The sequence below is a fragment of the Macaca fascicularis genome, chromosome 14 (assembly GCF_037993035.2).
Source record: "Macaca fascicularis isolate 582-1 chromosome 14, T2T-MFA8v1.1".
Lineage (NCBI taxonomy): Eukaryota > Metazoa > Chordata > Mammalia > Primates > Cercopithecidae > Macaca > Macaca fascicularis.
The window spans coordinates 3,064,519-3,084,741 of NC_088388.1; the positions used below are offsets into that span (position 1 = coordinate 3,064,519).

The 20,223-nt window shown below is 58.9% G+C and overlaps 1 protein-coding gene across 5 annotated transcripts in view; it reads right to left on the bottom strand.

The window, feature by feature from the left end:
* OSBPL5 (oxysterol binding protein like 5) overlaps window positions 1-18,788 on the bottom strand; it is an 80,380-nt gene extending 61,592 nt beyond the window's left edge. For 3 of the 5 annotated variants that reach the window (XM_074012910.1, XM_065527809.2, XM_015434301.4), the window contains exon 1: window positions 18,665-18,788. The gene's annotated coding sequence lies outside the window, so the exon portion shown is untranslated. The remainder of the gene's footprint in view (window positions 1-18,664) is intronic. The other 2 variants (XM_074012909.1, XM_065527808.2) reach the window with 1 other exon arrangement.
* Window positions 18,789-20,223: the final 1,435 nt, after the last annotated feature.

The window sequence follows — 20,223 nt, forward strand, 5'->3', positions numbered from 1 at the left end:
ATAGGGCAGCACAGGGCAGCAAAGACTGCGGGGTCCCTGGCAGCCAGGAGCCCCTTCGCTGTGGCTGGAGCTGGCGTTTCTATTTGTGATTCGCCTCTCATGCCCCTTCCCAGCACACCCACCTCTGGTCTTGACAAGGGGCTGGGATTTTCGAGGTGGCTCAGCTGAGGGCACAGGGGTCTTGGCAGCTGTCACAACTCTCCTGGGCTAAATGCACAGCCTGTACCTTGTTACCTCTGGGCGGGCTGAGGCCCCAGCTCTGTCCTGGGCTTCAGTTTTCCCCAAGGCAGAACCACAGCCGTGTGACTCACCCTGTCTCAAGCGGGCCGCGTGGGTGGGAGGCTGCAAGGCCTCTATGAGGCCTGAGCGCTGGACTTAGGACTCTTGCTCCAGAGTCAGGGGCTAGGGCTGGGCCGGGCCCACCCAGGAGGATGCTGGCAGAGGCCCTGGGAGGAGGGGGAGCAGGGGCCAGCTCGAGTACTGGATGTGTCTGACACTCTGTGTCCCACAGGGCTGGCCACAGGCCTGGGCACGGCTCCTGCCTCTGCAGGCCAACCTGGCTTGACCTCAAGCTGCCTGGGCCGGGACAGCCGCAGCCGAGGCCAGCCCACGGTGACAAGGTCTGCTTCCAGCCTCTCCCTCGTGTCCCAGGCTGTGGGTCAGCCCAGTCAGCCCTGCTATGGGCACACAGCCCCATGCAGGCCCAGCTGGGACGGCAGCGACGCAGGCAGAGCTGCACTGACCTCTCCAGACGGCCGTTTGTGAACTCGAATCAAGGCGCCAAGTGCTCATGTATCCTTTAAGCCGGGGATGGACTTCCAGAAATTTACCCTTGGGACTAAAACGCTCTGTAATCAATATCTGCCGGAAGAGAGGCGGATGGCTGGCAGTGGCTTTTATGGGAGTGAGCGTGTCCAGGGACACGCGGGTGCGGCCCTAGACGGGGCACAGGGGCATGCAAGGTGCAGGGAGGAACGGGACCAGCCTCAGCGAGTGGGAGTTGATGCGCACGACCCAGGCCCTTCCGTCTTGTCTGGGTCTCCACCACCAGGAGCCTGTTCTTGCGACTCAACGTCCACCATGGCCCCGGCCTCACCGAGCTGCCCTTGCTTCCCAGGACCTCTGGGGCCACTAGCTGGGCTCCTGCCTGGTCACTCTCCTGTTCTTCATCCTCCCCACTCCCCCGGCACCCAGCACTTGGCACACTCACTGCAGAGGCTCCCATTCCATGGAGTAGACAGCTCTCCCTGCACCCCCAGTGCCTGAGCATGGAGTAGGTGCCAATGAATGCCTTCTGGGTGAGTCTGACCGTGATGTGTATACAGTACAGCGGGGACTCCCTAGGGAGCAGGTCGGAAATCGCACCTGCTGACTTTCTTAGGTGTCTTTTGGGAGGGTGGACTGGACCCCACCACATACTCCCCAAGGTCATGAGGGGCATCGGGGTGGGACCTTCCAGAACCTTCCCCATTCCTTCTGCTACCCAATGCTGACATGTGGGCCCCCACCCCTGACCTGGGGAGGCAAGGGCTGAGGGGCCAGGGAGAGTGGAGAGGAAGTGCCCCTGCCATGACATGTGCTTTGCCCCCCACACCTTCCTGCTGGCCGCCCTGAAGGTGGGTAACAAGATGGAAGAACAGAGGTCACAGAAGAGAGAGGACCGGAGGTGCGCACGGAGTCTCTTTCCAGTGGCTGTCCGGGTGGAGGAGACGGGGCGCTGTCTGGGACCCACTTCCATGACGGCGGGGCGGGGGCACTGCCCTCTGCACTTTTGTACGTCTTTGACGTTTTCTATCATATGAAGCCAAATAGGAGAAGCCATAGATTTCTCTTGAAGGCACAACGTGAAGGGAAATCCACTACCCGGATGGGGTTTTAAGAGGAGAATTTTGGAAGAGCCTCAAAGCAGGAGAGGACGCTGGGTGTAATAGCAGAATCCCATCCCCCGAGGGAGGCTAAGGGTTTTTAAGAAGGCAAAGGTGACAACCAGCTAGATAAGAGGCTTCAAACAGGTGAAAAATCAAGTAACTGGCACAAGATAAAAGAGGTTATTAAGATAAAGGGATTAAGACTCAGGATGAGCTGGAGAATTAGCAGAGAAGGAGCTGAGTAGCCTCTGCTGTGGGTTGGCAGGGACCGGCCAGGTCTCCTCCGTGGGCTGCAGCCTCCAGAGAGCCTGGACCCCCAGAGGCTCAGAACCTGCCCCAGCCCTGACCTCCCCGCTGGGCCCACCGCAGAGCCACCTTTATATATCAGCTGCCAAAGCCACCTCCTGGGCCCCCCAGCCCTATGTCTTAGCAACCGCCCTTTCCAGAGGCTTCCGGCCTTATCAGAATGGCTCTCCCACTGTCCAGGGAGTATCAGACTTGAAACAGGCCCCCTGAGCATCCACACCACCGTGCTGGAAGCCCCCAAGTCCAGAATGCAGCAGAGGCCCCAAGTCAGGCCCCCCAGAGCAGTCTTCTGTTTCCACAGGCGTGGGCTGGTGGCGGGGCAGTCGCCCTTTGGGAGACCTCCCAGCCCCCCTACCCTATCTGGTGGCCGGGAAAGGGGCAAGATCTTGTGGTGTGCTGGGCTCTGGTGAGGGAGGCAGTGGGCGCTGTGACCGTGGCTGACCCTCTTGCCAGCATCCTCCCTGTCCCCATCAACATCACCTAGTGCTTGCCGCTCCATGAGCTTCCCCTGCCCACGTGTGCCTGTGGCAGGGTGCCGCCTACGCAGGCCGTGGGGACAGTTGGTGCATCAGGCAAGCAGCAGGTGGCTGCTGCAGCCTTGTCCGGGCTCCTTTGATCTGATTTGGTCCTCACAGTCATCCTGGGAGGCAGGTCCTATCAGGACGTGTGGTTTCCAGCACACAATGGTGCTCCCCGAGGCCCCTACTCCCTGTCCCTTCTTCCTCTTTGATCACCAAATGACCCCACCCTCACTGACCAGTCAACGGGTGGTCACTGCCCTGGCAGGCACCACATAGCCCGGGGCACAAGGGCCCGCTGTGGCTGCTGGTGAGTGTTCCCTGTGTGCCAGGTGCTGACACACAGGAGTGCGATGGTGGCCTTGCATTCCTCTTTTATCCTGACTGCTCACCGCCCCATCCCAGGCACACAAACAGATGCATGGACACACACAACCACAGGCACGGCACACACACATACACATGTGCACAGATGCATGCCTGCACACACATGCATAAGCACACAGATATGCATGCGCACACACAGACACACACGTGCACACACACATAGCAAATCAGGATGCAGAAGCCAACCAGCGGCTGTTTCCCCTGTTGGCAGAGCTGCTGCCTCCCAAGAGGGCACTGTGGCCCAGAGGCCCAGGCGGGAGGCTCCAGGCTGAGCCAGTACAAAAAGGCAAGTCGCCCTCGGGAGCCAGGATCCCAAGTCCCCGGGGGAAGCAGACAGTACTTTTTTCCCCCTCACTTTTTAAAGACAGCTTTGTTTAAAAAACGTTTTCTGGTTCCCAGGTAAACATGTGTGATGCAACCACAGTCCTGTCCCAGGTTGTCTTCCGGGGTCCTGGGACAAGGCTGCAGCCTTGGGGAGGAACCCAGCAGCAGCTCCTCCTCCTCCTTAGGGAGGAGCCCAGCAGCCCCCAGGTGGGCATCCCCTCCTGTCCAAGCTGGGCCGCCATGTCAGTAGCATGTAGGAACTATCTCAGGGAAAGGCCAGGGGTCAGGAGGCCAGGGGATCAAGGTGTCCCACCTCACAGACACAGAGGCCAGCGGCCTGTGGTGTCGTGAGAGCTGGACAAACATGCCTCCAGTGGGAGCAGAACTCTTCCCTTCCCTGGGGTGGGGCTCCCTGGTGGCCACCCCCAACTTTCATTCCCAGCTCACTGCTGACAGCCTGGGTGCCCCAGGCAGCTCCTGGTTTCTTGAAAGGCCTCATTATTCTCATCTGTGAAATACGGCAACCCCCTGCTCCCTAGAACTAAACACGACTGTGATCACGCACGCCTGCCTCTGTGATGTCATCCCCACGCCCCAGAATGCCACCCCTGGTCTTTCTACAGGTTCCGATCCTAGTCCATCTTCCCCGGAGTCATGGCAGGCTGCCCACTGTGGCCACCTTCTCCCAGCGGTGGAGGGTTGCATTGTGTATTCATGAAAGATGTGTCCAAGTCCTAACCTCAGTACCTGTGACCCTGACCTTGGAAAGAGGGTCACTGCCTGGGGTCCTTGTCCAATGACTGGGGTCCACGTGTGACAAGACAGGGGAGGAGACGCAGACAGAGGAGAATGTGCTGTGAAGACAGAGGCGGAGATCGGAGCGATGCAGCCACAAGCCAAGGAACACCTGGAGTCCCCGGGAGCTGGAAGAGGCAGGAAGAATCCTCCCCCAGCGCCTTTGGAGGGAGAGCAGGCCGGCCAGCACTGGGATTTCAGACTTCTGGGCCCCACCACTGTGAATGAATGAATCTGTGTTGTTCTAAGCCACCCAGTTTGTGGTCATTTGTTATGGCAGCCCCAGAGCACCCACGCCCTGGGTACAGAGCTGGGAGCAGGGAAGAGCCTGGCCAAAGGTGCGAACGCCTCTTCCTCAGCCCCTCTGCCACCGGCATGGAAGAAACTGCAGAAAAGCGCACCCCCTCCTCCACACACACACACACAGCAGGCGACCAGACAGACCCGGCACCAGCCTGACCTGGCCACTTCCTGTCAGCCCAGCTGTCTTCCCCACTCCCCATGTGCTGGGGACGCGACCAAACCGTCCTCCTGCCCTTTCCCCCATGAAAAGCCAAGGGGGGCCGGGCGCAGTGGCTCACGCCTGTAATCCCAGCACTTTGGGAGGCCGAGGCGGGTGAATCACGAGGTCAGGAGATCGAGATCATCCTGGCTAACACGATGAAACCCCGTCTCTACTAAAAATACAAAAAATTGGTCGGGCGCGGTGGCGGGCGCCTGTAGTCCCAGCTACTCGGGAGACTGAGGCAGGAGAATGGCGTGAACCCGGGAGGGGGAGCTTGCGGTGAGCTGAGATCCGGCCACTGCACTCCAGCCTGGGCGACAGAGCGAGACTCCATCTCAAAAAAAAAAAAAAAAAGAAAAAGAAAAAGAAAAGTCAAGGGATTGAAGATGAAGCCTCATGTACCTTTATTTCCCCCACGGCACAAAAAACGGTTCTTACACCCCTCTGGAATCCCTGCCGAACACACTGTCCTGGCATTAATCCAAAAAGAAAACCGGTGACTCCTTGGAGAACGGTCCGTGAACGGTCCGTGACTCGGCAGATGCCAGTCGGCCCCGTGGGAAGGGGTCTCCAGGCAACACAGCCGCACTGTGCTGGGAACCTGGATGGGCCCCGTCACTGGGGTCACCTTCTCCCGCCTCCCCGGGGCAGGCTTTGCAGCCCCGACAGCTGCCTGTTCCTCAGGCTGCTCCTGGAGAGGGGCCCGTTCTCAAATCCCCTGGAATTGGCCACTGAAACGCCCCCTCTGCCTCTCGAGCCGGCTTGGAAGTGTGCACGTCACCGATGCCCCTGGTGACACCAGCAGTACAGGCGGCCTTCACCATTAGGTCACAGTGAGAAAGCGAGGCCTTCTCCATTCTCTTCCCAGCCTCCTGATTACATCAAGGGACAAGAGAATGGTCTTTATGGTGGCTCTGCCCCTGCTCATCATCTCTCTATTTAAGGAAGGCAGGGTGGCCCCGGGCGCAAAGCTCACAGCAAACAATGTGAGTCCCTGTGGCCAGAGCACCCAAAAGCTAACATGTAGTCAGTGGTTTGTGTTCATTGTGCATGTTTTCATAGTTACCTGCAATTTATCACAGGTGATGTTGATTTTTTAACTGCAGCAATGATTAACACGTCTTCTAGGTTATAAATAGACTTCAAAAAGAAGTGAGTTGATTTATTAAAGAGCTAGGTCTTAAATAACAGTATAGGTGACATTGGATTGCCAAGGTGGTCTGCGCACACTGAAAGCTGTTCTAAAAACGCCAGAAACTGCTCAAAGTGTGGGACTCCTTCCTGACCGAGAGACCCCTATGTTCCCTTCTCCTGCGGGCAGGGACCAGGCCTTGGTTTTCACCAGGCCCCCTTCCAGGGATCCCACCTGGAACACCAGTGGGGGCCTGCAGGATTATCGGAGTAGCCTGCAGGGTGCGATGGGCTCGGGCTCGGGCGAGGCACGCAGCGTCCCTAACCCTGGTTCTATCCTGAAAGGGCACTTAAGTGTGAACAGAACCAGTGCCTGCAAAGCCTCCAGGAAGAGCTGGGCGCAAGCAGGCGTTTGATACACGCTGCTGGCTGTCAATACCGTGTGATCCACACTGGATGCTGAGCGAGAATCAGAAGAATGAGAAACACAGAAAAGATCCCCCTAAACAGCCCAATCAAGCATCATGAAACACTGCGCGCCAGGTCTCATTCACGCCTCGCTGGCACTTCCTGGGTTCTCCTGCCACGTCCGTCCGCTCCTGATTTGCTCACTTTTCTAACAATCTTACTCATCTGGTTTCCTAGACAGCAGTGGGCGGGAATGATCATTGACAGCCCTTCCGCCAAGGAGAAGAGGAGGAGTCTGGGGCCATTGAGTACAGCGAGAAACAGCCCACAGAGTGCAACATCCCCCGGGCGCCAGGGAGTCCCGGCTACGAGGTGAGCTGCTTCCAGTCCCAGTCCTGTCACGTAGGGGTGGGTGACTCCGGGCAGGTTGCTTCACCTCTCTGAGCCCCCGTGTCCCCATCTGTAAGATGGGGACAATAATAGAACTTATGGCATAGAGTTGTTTCAAGGGTTAAAAGAGATAAGTCATTCCAAAAGCCTCAATAAAATACATGTTAATCATTATCAAAATTAACTGTTATAATGACACAAGTCAGCAGGAAGAAGGTTCCAGTGTCTCTCATGTAGACCTCAAGGTTGCACGTAATGCATTTCGGGATATGCACGGAACAGCGCAAATGTGTGTAAAGATCTGAGCCTCCGTGGGATAAGCTGCTCTTGTGTGGGAAAGCTCGCTCTAGCCTGAAGATGTGGCTCACTGAGGTCACAAATTCCCGGGGCTATTCCTGTTCCAGCAAGCTGCGGGGGGCTGATGACGCCAGCACCATCGCTAGGGCTGAGGCCCAGGAATAATGAACGGCCACAGCCAGGAGAACAGGCGCCCACCAGAGACAAACAGCATGTTCCTTGCACATTCAAAGCAGACACAGTTTAAAAATAATGAACAGGGCGGGAGGACAGTTATTTGCCTGCGGTCATTCGTTAAACCTCAGTTTAAAAACTGACCACCGGCTCAAGCTGCCGGGAAGCAGCGGCCCACGTTGGCACGACTCCCGAGCGGCCCACCAGGCCCGGCTGTGAGTGACGGGTGGGTGTCCGCAACGGCTGCTCGGGAGAAGTCTTTCGTTTTCGTTTTCTTTTTTGCTGCATTTGGAGTTCTCGTCGGAGCTCTGGACAGCAGAAGCTCCATATAGGTGAAGCCCAGATAAGGTGGCTGCAGCTGGGAGCCCCGGGGTTACCGGCTCCCCGACAGTGCTGCCGACACTGCACACACAGCAGGGAGCCCCAGGGCAGGCCCGCAGCCCCTGAGGAAGGTCTGTGCCCGGGAAATACACGGCATTCAAACCCCTGCTGGTGTGTGGCCCCTTATCTGCCCTCCCTGGGAGGAAAGGCCCCGTGTGGTGTCCAGAGGGCTGCTGCAGGAGGTGTTTGCTGAACGGGAGGGCAACGGCGAAGGGGCGGCTGACACACTCCAGCCCGCAGATGCTGGCCCAGGATGCTGGGACCTGGAGAACACGGCCCTGCGTGCAGCACCTGCCAGTGGGTGGCAGGATGCGTCATAGAGGGCTTGCTGACCCCACACACACCGAGTGACCCGCATCCCGGCCTCCCTGCCCACTCTGCCGGTGGGACAGAGTGGCTGACGGCGTGTGGCCCAGGAGGGGTGAGCCTGGAAGGGTGAGCGTGTTCCTGCTGACGCTTCGTTCACCAAGCAGGGGTCTCTACAGCTCCCCCAGGTTCCAGCTGAGCTGGGGCTCTTGGGAGGGCATAAAACAGTCAAGATTCAAGCAGGTGAAATCTGAGAACACTGCACACACTCAAGGGTGTGGAAAGCCTCTGATCACATCAAAATCTCACTCCCAGCAAACGCTGGGTCCTCACAGGAAATAAAAACAGAACCCACTGACGAGATGCCTGGGGTTAGTCTGGCTGCTCCACTACCCACGGTCACGGGCTAAATTGTGTCCCCCCAATTCATGTGCTGATGTCTTAGTCCCTAGGACCTGAGAAAGTGGCTGTACTTGGAGATGGGGTCTTTAAGGAGCATATTAAATTAAAACAGGTCATGAGGGTGGGCCCTAGTCCAATCTCACTGGTGTCCTTATAAAAAGAGGAGATGGCCGGGCGCGGTGGCTCAAGCCTGTAATCCCAGCACTTTGGGAGGCTGAGACGGGCGGATCACAAGGTCAGGAGATCGAGACCATCCTGGCTAACACGGTGAAACCCCGTCTCTACTAAAAAATACAAAAAACTAGCCGGGCGAGGTGGCGGGCGCCTGTGGTCCCAGCTACTCCGGAGGCTGAGGCAGGAGAATGGCGTAAACCTGGAAGGCGGAGCTTGCAGTGAGTTGAGATCCGGCCACTGCACTCCAGCCTGGGCGACAGAGCCAGACTCAGTCTCAAAAAATTAAAAATAAATAAATAAATAAAAAATAAAAAGAGGAGATGAGGACACAGGCACACAGAGGGATGACCCTGCAAGGACACAGGGAGAAGGTGGTTGCCTGCACGATCAGGAGCGAGGCCTCAGGAGAAACCAGCCCTGCAAGGCCTTGATCTTGGACTTCAGCCCCTCCAGAACTGAGAAAGAATCAATGTCTGGGCTGCTTAGTGGTGGAAACCCCTGCAAACTCACACACCCGCCCAGGAGGGCCTTCCTAGGACAGACGGACTATAGCACCAGCTTCCTTGGGAAAAGGGGATTTCTCCCTGGCCACATCAGGAGGTGCCACAGGGCCTCTCTCACAGGAATAACGCCTGGCACAGCCTGGCAGACTCGGGCTCAAATCCTGCCTGGGCCACTTCCCAACTGGAGACCTGGGGTGATCCCAAGCACCGAGGGGAGATGGGTACCCTAGCTCTGCCACTCACTCACCTCAGCTCTGCCACTCACTTATCCCAGCTCTGCCACTCACCCCAGCTCTGCCACTCACTCGTCCCAGCTCTGCCACTCACCCCAGCTCTGCCACTCACCCCAGCTCTGCCACTCATATCCCAAGCGGCCAGATGGCTAGGGCAGCAGCCACTATGCCGACAGTTCGCTTCCATTTAACCCAGCTTTGTGGAGGTGCTGTGGGTCTGAGGCTTGGCCAGTATTCCCAAGCCCCGTCTCCCCATCTTTGGCAAGGCCACACACGTGTGGTTTCAGCAAGGGGTTGCAGTGCTGGAACAGGCTGTGAGCAGACCTGCAGAGTCTCGGCCAGACCCAGCCCTTCCTGGACCCTCAGTCTCAGGCTCAAGCCTGTGTTTCTGGTTTTAACTAACAAAATGTGTTGGTCACTGAGAGGCCCCTGGGGGGCCCTGGCAAACATCTTTGTAAGGTATGTTCCTCGGGGGCCAGGATGCCTCCCGCTGCCCTATGCTGAGGCAGAGTAAGGGGGGGCGGTAGGGATGATTCCCTCTGGGACAAGGGGGCAGGGAAGGCAGCACTGAGCACAGGAGGGACTGGGCCCCATCCCACCGGGCTGCTGACCCCACCCCGGGTCCGTCCCCTGGGGGAGTGCCCTCGGCCGTGCCCAAGGAAACCGGAACGCAGACCTTGCTCCAGGGACGGAATGGAACTACCAGAAAGTCCTTCCAAAGGATGGAAATCCATGTGATTTATGTATATAAAGCAAGGAAAATGTACAAGACATACAGAACCACACAGACAAGAAGAGGTTGCAGAGGGCGGTGAACTACTGTTTTTGCGACTTCTCTGTGACTCTAAAACGATCAGAAAGAAGGATGTGAGCAGAACATCGGTGGTCACGTGACCTCTGTCTGTGTGTGTTTACGGATCCATCCATATATAGTAAAGCCCAAAACTCGCCTGGAAGCATGAGCCTGGAAACCCAGGATGGCAGCTCTGGGGAAAGAAGGGAGCTCTGGGGCCCTCCCTACACACAACTTGTAGCTGTTGAAAGACACCTAAAGCAAATACGGCCAGGTGCCAGGACCTTGACAAGGCTGGGGTTGGTTCTGTTATTCTGTATGGTTCCTGTGTTTAGATCTTTCACAGTGAAAGTTTTCATTAATGATAGGCATGATAGGAGGTGGCCCCTCCCTGCTCTGAGAGCCCGTGCCACTTCCACACAGGCCTAGGGCCGGCGCTCACGATGAGCTGGCTCATGCTCCCACCACGTCCCGAGGCACCTCCAGGAGGCTGTCCCTGCAATGGCCCATTTCACAGACAAGGAAACCAAGGTCTGGGGCTTTAGGACTTGCCCATGGCCCCACAGGGTGGAGATTCCCACCTGCTTTGCCAACTGCTAAGCCCATGTTCTAAGCACTGTGCCCCTGTCCACAAGGTCAGACAGGTCACTCCTCGGGGCCCCCAAGGGCAGCAAACTCCCAGCTCGCACACGTCAGAAAGTGAAGGGCGCCTTTACTGGGCGGTGCTTACGGCCCAGGGCACCTGGCTTCACGCACCAACGATCAGAGAACTGCGTGCCTCTGTGCAAATGACACAGGCCAAACACACAGGACCAGGCTCACAGCCCACGAGGGAGGAAAGCAAGCAGCGCTTCCTGAGCACGTGGGAAAAAGTGGGCCTTGCAGGGCCCAGATCTAAGGGAGTCAGGGCCAGCAGCAGAGAGACCCTGACCGGTAAAAGGATGGCAAGGGGCAGATAAGGAATGAGGCTGGACTTTTGAGAGGTCACCCTGATGAGACAGGGTTCCAGGAGAAGGTGACGTCCCCAAGAGACCCAGGGAGGCCAAGAGGGGTCCTGGGTACCAAGTTAGCTAGCCTAGATGTCATGTGTGCTGCGGGTCCTGAGGCAGTGCCCCGATGGAAGCAGGCTTTGCAGGCCTGGGAAGGGCCTGTGCCAAGACAGACGGGGGCAGGAGACACCCAGCCAGCTTGGCTCCATGACTAGGGTGGCTCCACAGGCCAGCCCTGTGCCCAGCGGGTGGGCGCCACAAGGCCACTTCCTGCCACCCACATCACTTTAGAGTGTGAGCACCCAGCAGCCACGGAGCAGAGACGAAGGCGGCCCCGCCCCCGGCCGGCTGGGGACTGAGTAACTCGTTCTCCTCTGCTCACAGCAACCAGATGAAGGAGAAACTGGTCCAGCCTGCTGGGCTTGCAGCAGCCGGAAGGTTCTTCTGGCTATTGGTGGGCACCTGCGAGCAGGGAGGGTCTGGGCAGGAAAGAGCCACACAGCTGCACTCGGTGCAAGGCACGAGGGTGGGGATTCCTGATGGCCTCGACCACGGCGGCCATGTGTGTTCAGCAGCACACTGGGGCCAAGCACCCTTGGGTGCTAGTCACCAACAGAGAGCACCTCTGTCCTCCTCTCTCTGGGAGCCTTCGTGGTGCCAGGCTGGGGAGGATGACCCACTGTGGCACTGTAATGGGACAAGAAACCAGGCCCTGTCCTGAAGCGGCCTCAGCCTCAGGTTTCCAGATGGGGCCCACATTCTGACATTTCTAGGTGTTCTTCATGCTCCAAACTCTCCCAGCCTCCTGTGGCCAAGCTGCCTGCCCCGGCCTGCCCTTTGGGGACAGCTGTGCCGTTCCAAGGCAGAATCTAGGTCTCGGAGCGAGAGAGATCTGTGCGTTCCTGCAGGAGCTGGGCCCAAAGTAGAAACCCAGCATGGGCGCTGGAGTGGGCGAGGGTTCCCGTCAAAGCTGGCTGCTCTTTTCCTCTGCCCTAAGGAGATCAGAGGGTGCCATGTGGCAGCACGCGATCCTACAAAGCACAAAGGGCTCTTGGTGCCCACAATGGCACCTGCTTTTCCAATCCGCAGGGTGCTCTTCCTGTCCTGGCCCCAGGATGTGCAAGACAGCAGGGTGGAGCTTTGTGGGAAAGTGGGGCGTCCTTGGCAGCATCAGGCCAGTCCACCGCCCCAGGACCAGCCACAGGGACACTCCACATGCAGAAGTTAGACTCGTGGAGTGTCAGTGACACATGAGGCCTCTTCCCGGCTGCACACTGGTACGTGGTCAGTGACACATGAGGCCTCTCCCGGGCTGCACACTGGTACGTGGTCAGTGACACATGAGGCCTCTCCCGGGCTGCATACTGGTACAGGAGAGAGGAAGGAGGAAGGACGAGAAAGATTTCCAATCACTCAGTCTCAAACCTTTAAAAATTAGTGGACGCTTCTTTCTGCATAAAACCTGGGGTGCCTCCTCAAGATATAAAACAGCTCAAGGCGTAGGAGCAGATGGACAGAAGCCTTTGGAGAAGTTGAGGTCTCGGGAGTGGAGAGGGAGCTCTGGATGTCCAGGTTTCCGTCTCAGTTCCTGCTGGGGTGTTGCTTGTGTGCGGGTGCCTTAGCCCCGCAGGTGTGGGGGTTGGGAGCAAATGTCAGGGATGGGGGTGGCTTAAGATGGAGAAACTGAGGCCCAGCGAGGAGTAGCACCATGACCCTGCCATTCTTGGGGCCCCATTTCCTCCGTCTCAGAGGGGAGCCTGTCAGATGCTGTGAGCCCTTGGACCAGCCACACTCTGAACACAAGGGACAGCAGGGTGAGGGCCCAGGCAAGAGTGCACACACCCTGAAGCCACAGAGAATGCAACATGAGGGTCGGTTTTTGCCCAGGTATGTTCTTGAGGCTGGCGTGGGGAAGACGTAGAACTCTCAGGTGTCCCTGGGGCTGGGAGATCTCACTACCTCTGTAGCTCATCTTTGAGCATTAATGCTAAGTCCCAGCACCTTGTCCACAGCACCCCAGCCTCAGGCTAACGAGGTCTGGTACCTAACCCACAAAGTGCTCGCTGGTAGGGAGTGTGTGGGCCAGAGACTAAGGCATCCCAGTTCTCCCTGGCCCTGTGCCAGGCCACTCACTGGATCCGCTACACTCAGGAGCACCATGTGCAGTGGTCCCTGCTCTACAGGTAAGGACAACAGCCTCGAAGAGCCCAGGCCAACTGCCTCCCGTGGACTTGCTGCCCCTTCACGGGTCAGGAGTCCCCTGAGACAGCTCAGGGCAGCCTGGGACCAATGCCAAGTTCAGGAGCAGAGGAGAGAGCTAGAGAGGTGGAGGGTCTGCCGGCAGGGACAGGGTCCACCTAGGGAGGGCCAGGGCCACCCAGGACTATCTGAGCCAGGGAGATGGTGGCTGGAGGGTGGAAACCTTTGACTGGCAGCCTATAGGGGTGGGGTAGTGGGTCATGCCAGTCACCCACACAATGGCCGATGCTCACCCAGCACTTGTGTACAAAGACCATCTCGGGACTTCTCACGGGCCAGCCATGAGCCTCACTTTACAGACGGGGTAACCAAGGTTTAGGAGGCAAATAAAATCTGCTGACCCTGGCACCTGGGGTGAAGAATTCCAGCTGCGTCTTCCTCGGCTAGGCCTTCTGATCAGATCCCAGGCGGCGCCTGCCACCATCACCACCATCAATCTCTTAGGCCCGGGCCCCTCCCTGCCCTGGCCCCGCCAGCCCTCCAGAACAGGGTCACATGCCCCGCCCTGGTGCCTGCTGGCTGTGGCTTGAATTTTGCTAAATTTGGGTGACTTCCTAAGGCAGCAGGGGGTGGGGTGGGGGTGAGGCTCACTCATCCTGTAAGAAGGGCACCTAGCCTTCCTGCCCGACAGGCCAGCGTCTCCTGGTCCGCCCAGGACCAGGAGCTGCCCCAAAGCAGCACAGTCCAGCAAGCAGGACACCAGGACCCTTTAAGCGACCCGACTACTGCACCGTATTCACCGCAATAGGCGGGCATGAGCGGGACGCACTGCTGCCAGAGTCCCGGCCCTTTAAGCGACCCACACTCCCTGCGTCACATTCACCCTAATAGGCAGGCATACAAATGCCTTTGCCTGGAGCCGCAGCCCAGCGAATAGGACCTACAGTGGCGCGCCCTTTAGTTGACTCTGTCTTATTCGCTGCAATAGCTAGACATGAGAAATTCCGCTGGCTGCCAGGAACGGGGCGCGGAGATGCGGATGCCCCGCCCCAACACCACGCCTTCCTCTGCTGACTATCCCCAAAGGCCCCTTTAAATGACAACCCTCCCGCCCCCACCCCCACACCGAGTGCCGTATTCACCCCAATAGCACATCAATACCTCCGCAGCGCCGGGCCACTGAGTGCTCCCTCCCCTGGCCAAGGAAGGCCCTTCCCCAAGAGGAAGCAGCTGAGAATGGGCCAGCGAGAGAAGGGACAAAGGCACGGGCGAAAGAGTGCCCTCTGTGCTGTCCCCGAGCGCCTGGAGGCCCGTTCCCTCCTTGCTCAGAAGCACAGGGCACTTCCCAAGGGGCCATCCATGGCCGGCAGTCAGGGGCCTGCTCTCTCCAAGCCGGGGTGGTGCTTCTGCTCTGCCAGGTACAGCAGGGCTTACTACAGGTTTGCAAACTCCCCTGGCCTTGGATGAAGGGAAGGCGACCCCAGGCTGGTCACAACGGCAGCCTGACCAGCTGCCTGCCGAGGTGGGGTATGCCCCACATCTCCTCCCTATTTCCCACTTAAACTCCCAAAGAATGTACATAGTTAGAGGGAATACTGTTCAGGTGTTGAGCCTCATCTTTCCCCTTCATCCTTCTCTTCGTGTCAGCAGGGTCAGAGGAGATCGACGGGCCAGTTAAGTCCATCTGCATTCACCAAATAAAATATTAGGCACCCCGAGGAGGTGAGACACCCTAAGGGCTCCATTCCTAAATCAGAGATGATGGGACCCTGGGAAGAGTCACACACACACTCTTGTCCTCGCCATCCTAGGGCATGGAGGAAATGAGCTGGGCACGTCCCACACCAGTCAATGCTGCTGAAACCCGGACATGGTGGGTGGGACTTGCTAGATGGGGGCAGCCAGTCTCAACCTACTGACCTCCCTGGGATGAGACAGTATGCTGGCTTTCCACATGTGCCTCACTTAACCATAGAGCACCTACTGTGTGCCAGCCCCTGGGAAGAGAGCCCGGAGCAGACTTGCAGGCAACCGTGCACGGGGACAGATGCCACGCAGCAGCGGCGCCCACCATGGACCTGGCTTGGCTCAATCGCTTTCTCCATAGGAAGCCATTCAACTAAACAAACAAGATCATTTCAGTATAAATAAAGAGAAAACAAAACACACAGCTGAGAACTGCTTTGGAATGGATATCGTGTCAGGAACAGAGACTCTCTCAGGGGAGGCGGCATCCGAGCTGGGACCTGAATTAGATGGAGCCCACCAAGTGTAGATCCAAGGAGGGGCCAAAAACAGAGGCACAGCCAGTGCGAAGGCCCTGAAGTAAGAAGCCAGGGCTGAGGCTGGACCCCTGGGAGCAAGGAGGAGAGAGGGAGGGCAGGGAAGGGGGAGAGGAGGACATGGGAAGGGAGGTGGAGTGGAGGGGTGTCCAGGGCCTGTGGGGTCTGGAAAGGGGTCAGGACTTACTGAGTGAGACCCATGGCAAATCTCAAAGGGCTGTAAGTAGGCAAACTACATGAAGTGGTTTATCTTTTTAAACACCGTGCTGGCTGCTGGCTGGAGAAGGGCTAGGAAGGCCATGAAAGGGGAACCTTGCAGGTAGCTGATGTGGAGCTCCAGGCAAGAGCTGGTAGGGCCAGGAGGGGAGTGGAGGCCAGCCCTGGAGGGAGCAGCCGGATGTGAGGCGGGCTGGGAGGCCGAGCAAAGCATTTGCTTTCAGCCTGGGTGGCTCTGAGATTTGCAACAAAGGTCCTCTAGGAATTCTAGATCCCTCTAAACCAGCCAACAAGGCTCATGTCCCATCCCCTCCCCATCTCCCACCTCAAGCCCTGGTCCTGAGGACACAGCTGGTGCCCAGGGCTCCATTTAGTGTAGATGCCAGCACAAGGCAACCTCACACCCTCGTGGACATGATCCCAGAGGTCCTGGCTCAGAACAACTGTGATGCTAAGAGAATGACGCGGTCCTCAGTCCAAGTCCTTTGTACTCGACCGCCAAGCCTACCACTCTGCAGCAGCTTCTCTATCTGCCCATACATCTCCACGGGAAAGGTGACCCAGCCGTGGCCAAGACCCAGCCACCAAGGCCGCAAAACCCTTAAAAATCTTGACCAGCCCAGGAGCCCCATCCTCAGGCTGTCAGTTGCCTCCTCAAGCTGCAGGCTCGGTAGGTAAGTCATCAAGCAAAGCTGGCATCAAGAACAATATTCTTTTCCTTTGTGCTGGTCACAAGCAGCACGAGGACATCCAGGGCAGCACGCCTGTCCCTGTTGGGAGGCCAGTGGCCCTCATCTGCACCACCCAACATCTACTCCCCAGCACACCAGTGTGCTCCCTGGGCTGCCCTGCCAACCCTGCAAGCAGTGAGCACTTCTACCCACCTGGCCCTTGGGCTCCACAAGGGGAGCTGCACCTGACGGCTCCCTCCCTGACAGCTCCCTTCCTAGCAAAATGACCGGGATCCTTTTGGCACGATGCACCCCTGGGCCTCGGCCCCTCTACAACCCCCTGTCCAGGAGGTCAGAGCTTCCAGCTCCCCAGGCCTCTCTGGGAGAACCCTGAGCTGGGTCCACAACATTTCTTAGCTGCGGTCACAGACTCAGATTCACCTGTCCCTTGAACAATAAATGGGAACGGGGTGGGATGCACCTTCTGTCATCTTGGGTAAGTTCTCCACCTGCATGCTGTGCCTGTATGTGTGCAAACGCGTGAGGGCTTAACCACAGAATCAGCAGAGAGCACCAGTCCCCAAAACACAGCTGTCAGAGACACACACAGCCCTTCCACCCGCCGGCTTGTCACGGAGTGTTTCTCCCTCCCCCAAGCGTTACATGTCAGATTACTATCAGAGCTCAGAGCAAGGCCAAGATTTCAGGAGAGAAACTGATACCAGGCATTCTCAGCATAGTAAATACAACCCTGGGTGGGGGCGGGGCAGGGGTTCCTGCATTTGCATTCTGTGAAGAGCTGAAAGCAGTTCTTTGAAGAACTTGGCCTATTCATGGCCCAATCTGGACCCAGAAAGGAGCCTCCACTGGACATGCAGGATGGCTGTCCAGGGATCAGCATCTGCAGGGCAGCCTCTCCAAGACCAGGCCCAGGACTGCGGGTCAGAGGCTCCTCATCCGGCCCATCTGCTGTGTCACCTTTCCTAAACACCGCCTGGCAAGACAGACACACGCAGTGCCTGCCTCCTGGGCACCCCGGGCCAGCCCCACACGCGTGCAGGCAGACAATAGGATCTGCAGTTCTGGAGCCTGAGGCCTGAAGGGAACAGCCGGGCACCTGACGCCACCCCAGGTTGCCCCAGACCTGCCTGATGCCTGCAAAGCCCCCTCTCACCTGGCAGGTTCAAGGAACAGCAAGGCCCCTGTGTAACAAGGAGGTGGGATAAAAACATGCAGAAGGGCCTTACTCTTGGGGGTGGGGGGCAGGGTTTCTGTTCAGTCCGGGATCTGGATCAGCCCTGGTGCAGGCAGACCTAAAAGCATCTACCTAGGATCCCAAAGGCTGGCCCACTTCTCCAGAGTTTGGGAGGCTGTATCAGGTGGGTGGGACCCTTACAGAAGTCTGCCTGTCAAAGGCACCTTGAAGAGACTGAGGCAGACACACAGAGGGGAGCAAGTTACCAAATAGCAAGACACGAAATCCACCCAGCCGCTTCGGCAGGGCAGACCCGCTCAGCCCAAGGATGAGGGAGGGGCAGTGGGCTCAGCCCAGGGATGAGAGAGGGGCAGGTAAGCCCACCCTCCATACCCCCAGGAGTCACCCCAAACCCTAACTCCAGCTGGCTTCTGACAGCAGGCGGCCCAAAGGTCTGGGTGGGGGTCGGGGCGGTGCCTGGGAAGCCCAGGACGGGCCTGTTGCCCGGGGGGCTGCAGACTCCAGCCTCCTTCCTGCCTGCCCCACCCTCCTGCACCTCGCTCCCCGGGAGGAATCTTCAAGTGCACCAGACCCTCTTGAGGACTCAGGCACCTCAACAGTCCCTGAGGCTCCATATCTTCAGGGGGTCAGTGCCCCAGAGATGGGGACTGTGGGCAAGGGTCCTTCCCTAGCCTGTAATCCAGGCAGCCCCTGACTCTGCGGACTCAGACACAGCCGCCCTCCCAAGCCCGCAGCTGGGACGCCAGACTCAGATCCCAGACCCCACGCAGGCTCCTTGGAGCCCGCGTCGGCCGAGGTGGGGACACAGACCCCCGCACTGGCCAGGGTCTGGGCGGTCAGACCCAGCCACCCTCCCTGGCGGTCCCGTCTCCTTTAAGCCCCACCAAGTGGGGAGAGCCGTGCTGGGCGCGCCGCTTCCCACTCGCGGGCCCCACCCGCCCCAACCCACCAGGCGCCGACCCGCCCTGGCCCGGGGCGCCCCCAGGCTCCCCCGCGCACGACCGGCCCCGGCGCGGCTCCCCGCACTGGCCACTGCCAGGGTCCGCGGGGCTGCGGCGCGGGCTCCCGGATCCCTTCGGCCGGCCCCCCGCGGCCCCCGGTTCGCTCCGGCCCTGCCCGGCCGGGCCCTCCGGGTCCTTCCCAGTCCGCCATCCCCCCGCCGTCCCCCGCTGCCCCCCGGGCCGCCGCGCTCCTACCTCCTACCGTGCCGCGAGCTCGGTGCTCCGGGACGGCCGGGCGCGCGGGGGCTCCGCTGGCGGCGCGGGCCCGGCTGCAGGAAATGCCAGCAGATGGTCCCTCCGCGCGAGGCGGAGCGAGGGCGCGGCGGAGGGAGGAGGCCCAGGGAGCCCGGAGGCGGGAGGAGGAGGCGCGGCGGCCGCAAAACCCGGGCCGAATCGCCGCGCGGAGCGGGCGCCGCCCAGGGGCCCCCCCCACCGGCTGCCGCTTCTCCTCGCCCCCCAACCCCGCGCGCGCTCCGGGGCTCACACTCACCCGGGCGGCCAGAGGTCGGGACACTCCGCTGAAAATGGCCAGGAGGCTTGGCGGGGTGGGCAGTGGTGAGTGGGGTCAGCTTAGTGGGGTTCTCCAATTTAGGGGTGCAGGCCCCCAGCCCACCCTAGCCAGAGTGTGAGGCGCCTCCTCTCCCTCTCTGAACCCAAGAAACTGTCGCCGTTTCTCCCCGTCTCAGGAACCATCAGAACACAAGAGGAGCCCCAGACATCTAAGACTATTGTCCTTGCCCCTTACGTGCTAAGAAGGACCCTCAGTCACACTCTGTTTCTAACTGTACGTCTTTCTCAGGACCCTTTTGACAAGAACCTACCCTCATGTGCATTTCTTCCTGTGTTTCCTCCTCACTTTTTTCTACCCCCCAGAGACCCTTTTAGACCCCTCAGTTCTTTGTATATAAAATACATTCTAATTCCCCTAAACAGCATCCCCAGTGGGAGCTGAGAGGCCCTCCCCTGGCCCCCCGGCTCGCTGCCTGTAGACCCTGAATTGGGTGTGAGCCCAGGGTTGGCCCCAAGGTTTGCAGCCGTAGTATACAAGCCTGAGGTGCCCTGCAGGTCCTTCCTATGGTATGCCCCCAAATATCAGAAAAACTGGGAGCTGGGCTCTGGCATCCCCAGATGTAGGTAGACCCAAGAAGGCGCCTAGCCTTTTCCACGCAGAACCTTAAAAGGGACAGAACTGACCCTCCGCAGAGAGCCCCGGGCTCCTCCCCGCACGGAACTGCCACTGACACGCGTGTTTCCACGGTTTCACGCTGCAGGTGCATTCGGGAGGCCCTAAACCTGGCTATCATGGGCGTGGGCAAGACCTCCCAGCAGGGCTGCGGAGGGCGAGCCACCCGGGAAGGCTCCTTCCAGCACCTGAAGGGGGAGTGGCACAGCATGCAGGTGCTCTGCTCACAACAAGCCAGACCCCTTCTCCTCTCAGCCCTGGCCTCGCCCACCCCATTAGACAAGTTGGTGGGTATCCTCCTGTGGATAGCAGCACCAGCCCCTTGTGCGCCGATCACAGGAACCCACGGCTTATGGAGGTGAGTTGGCTACTCGGACTTGCCCTAAGCTTATCCCCAGGGCTAGCCTTGCCATTCCATAGTCACCTTGTGAGGTCTTGGGATGCAGAACTGCTCAGTCAAGATGCTCAGGGCCATGGTGGGACCCTGCTCCGCGTGGCCTGTGGCAGGTGGCCTCTGCCTCTCCAGGAGAGGGTCTGTGCAGCCGGGATCCACAGACACCTGCTGGGTTTG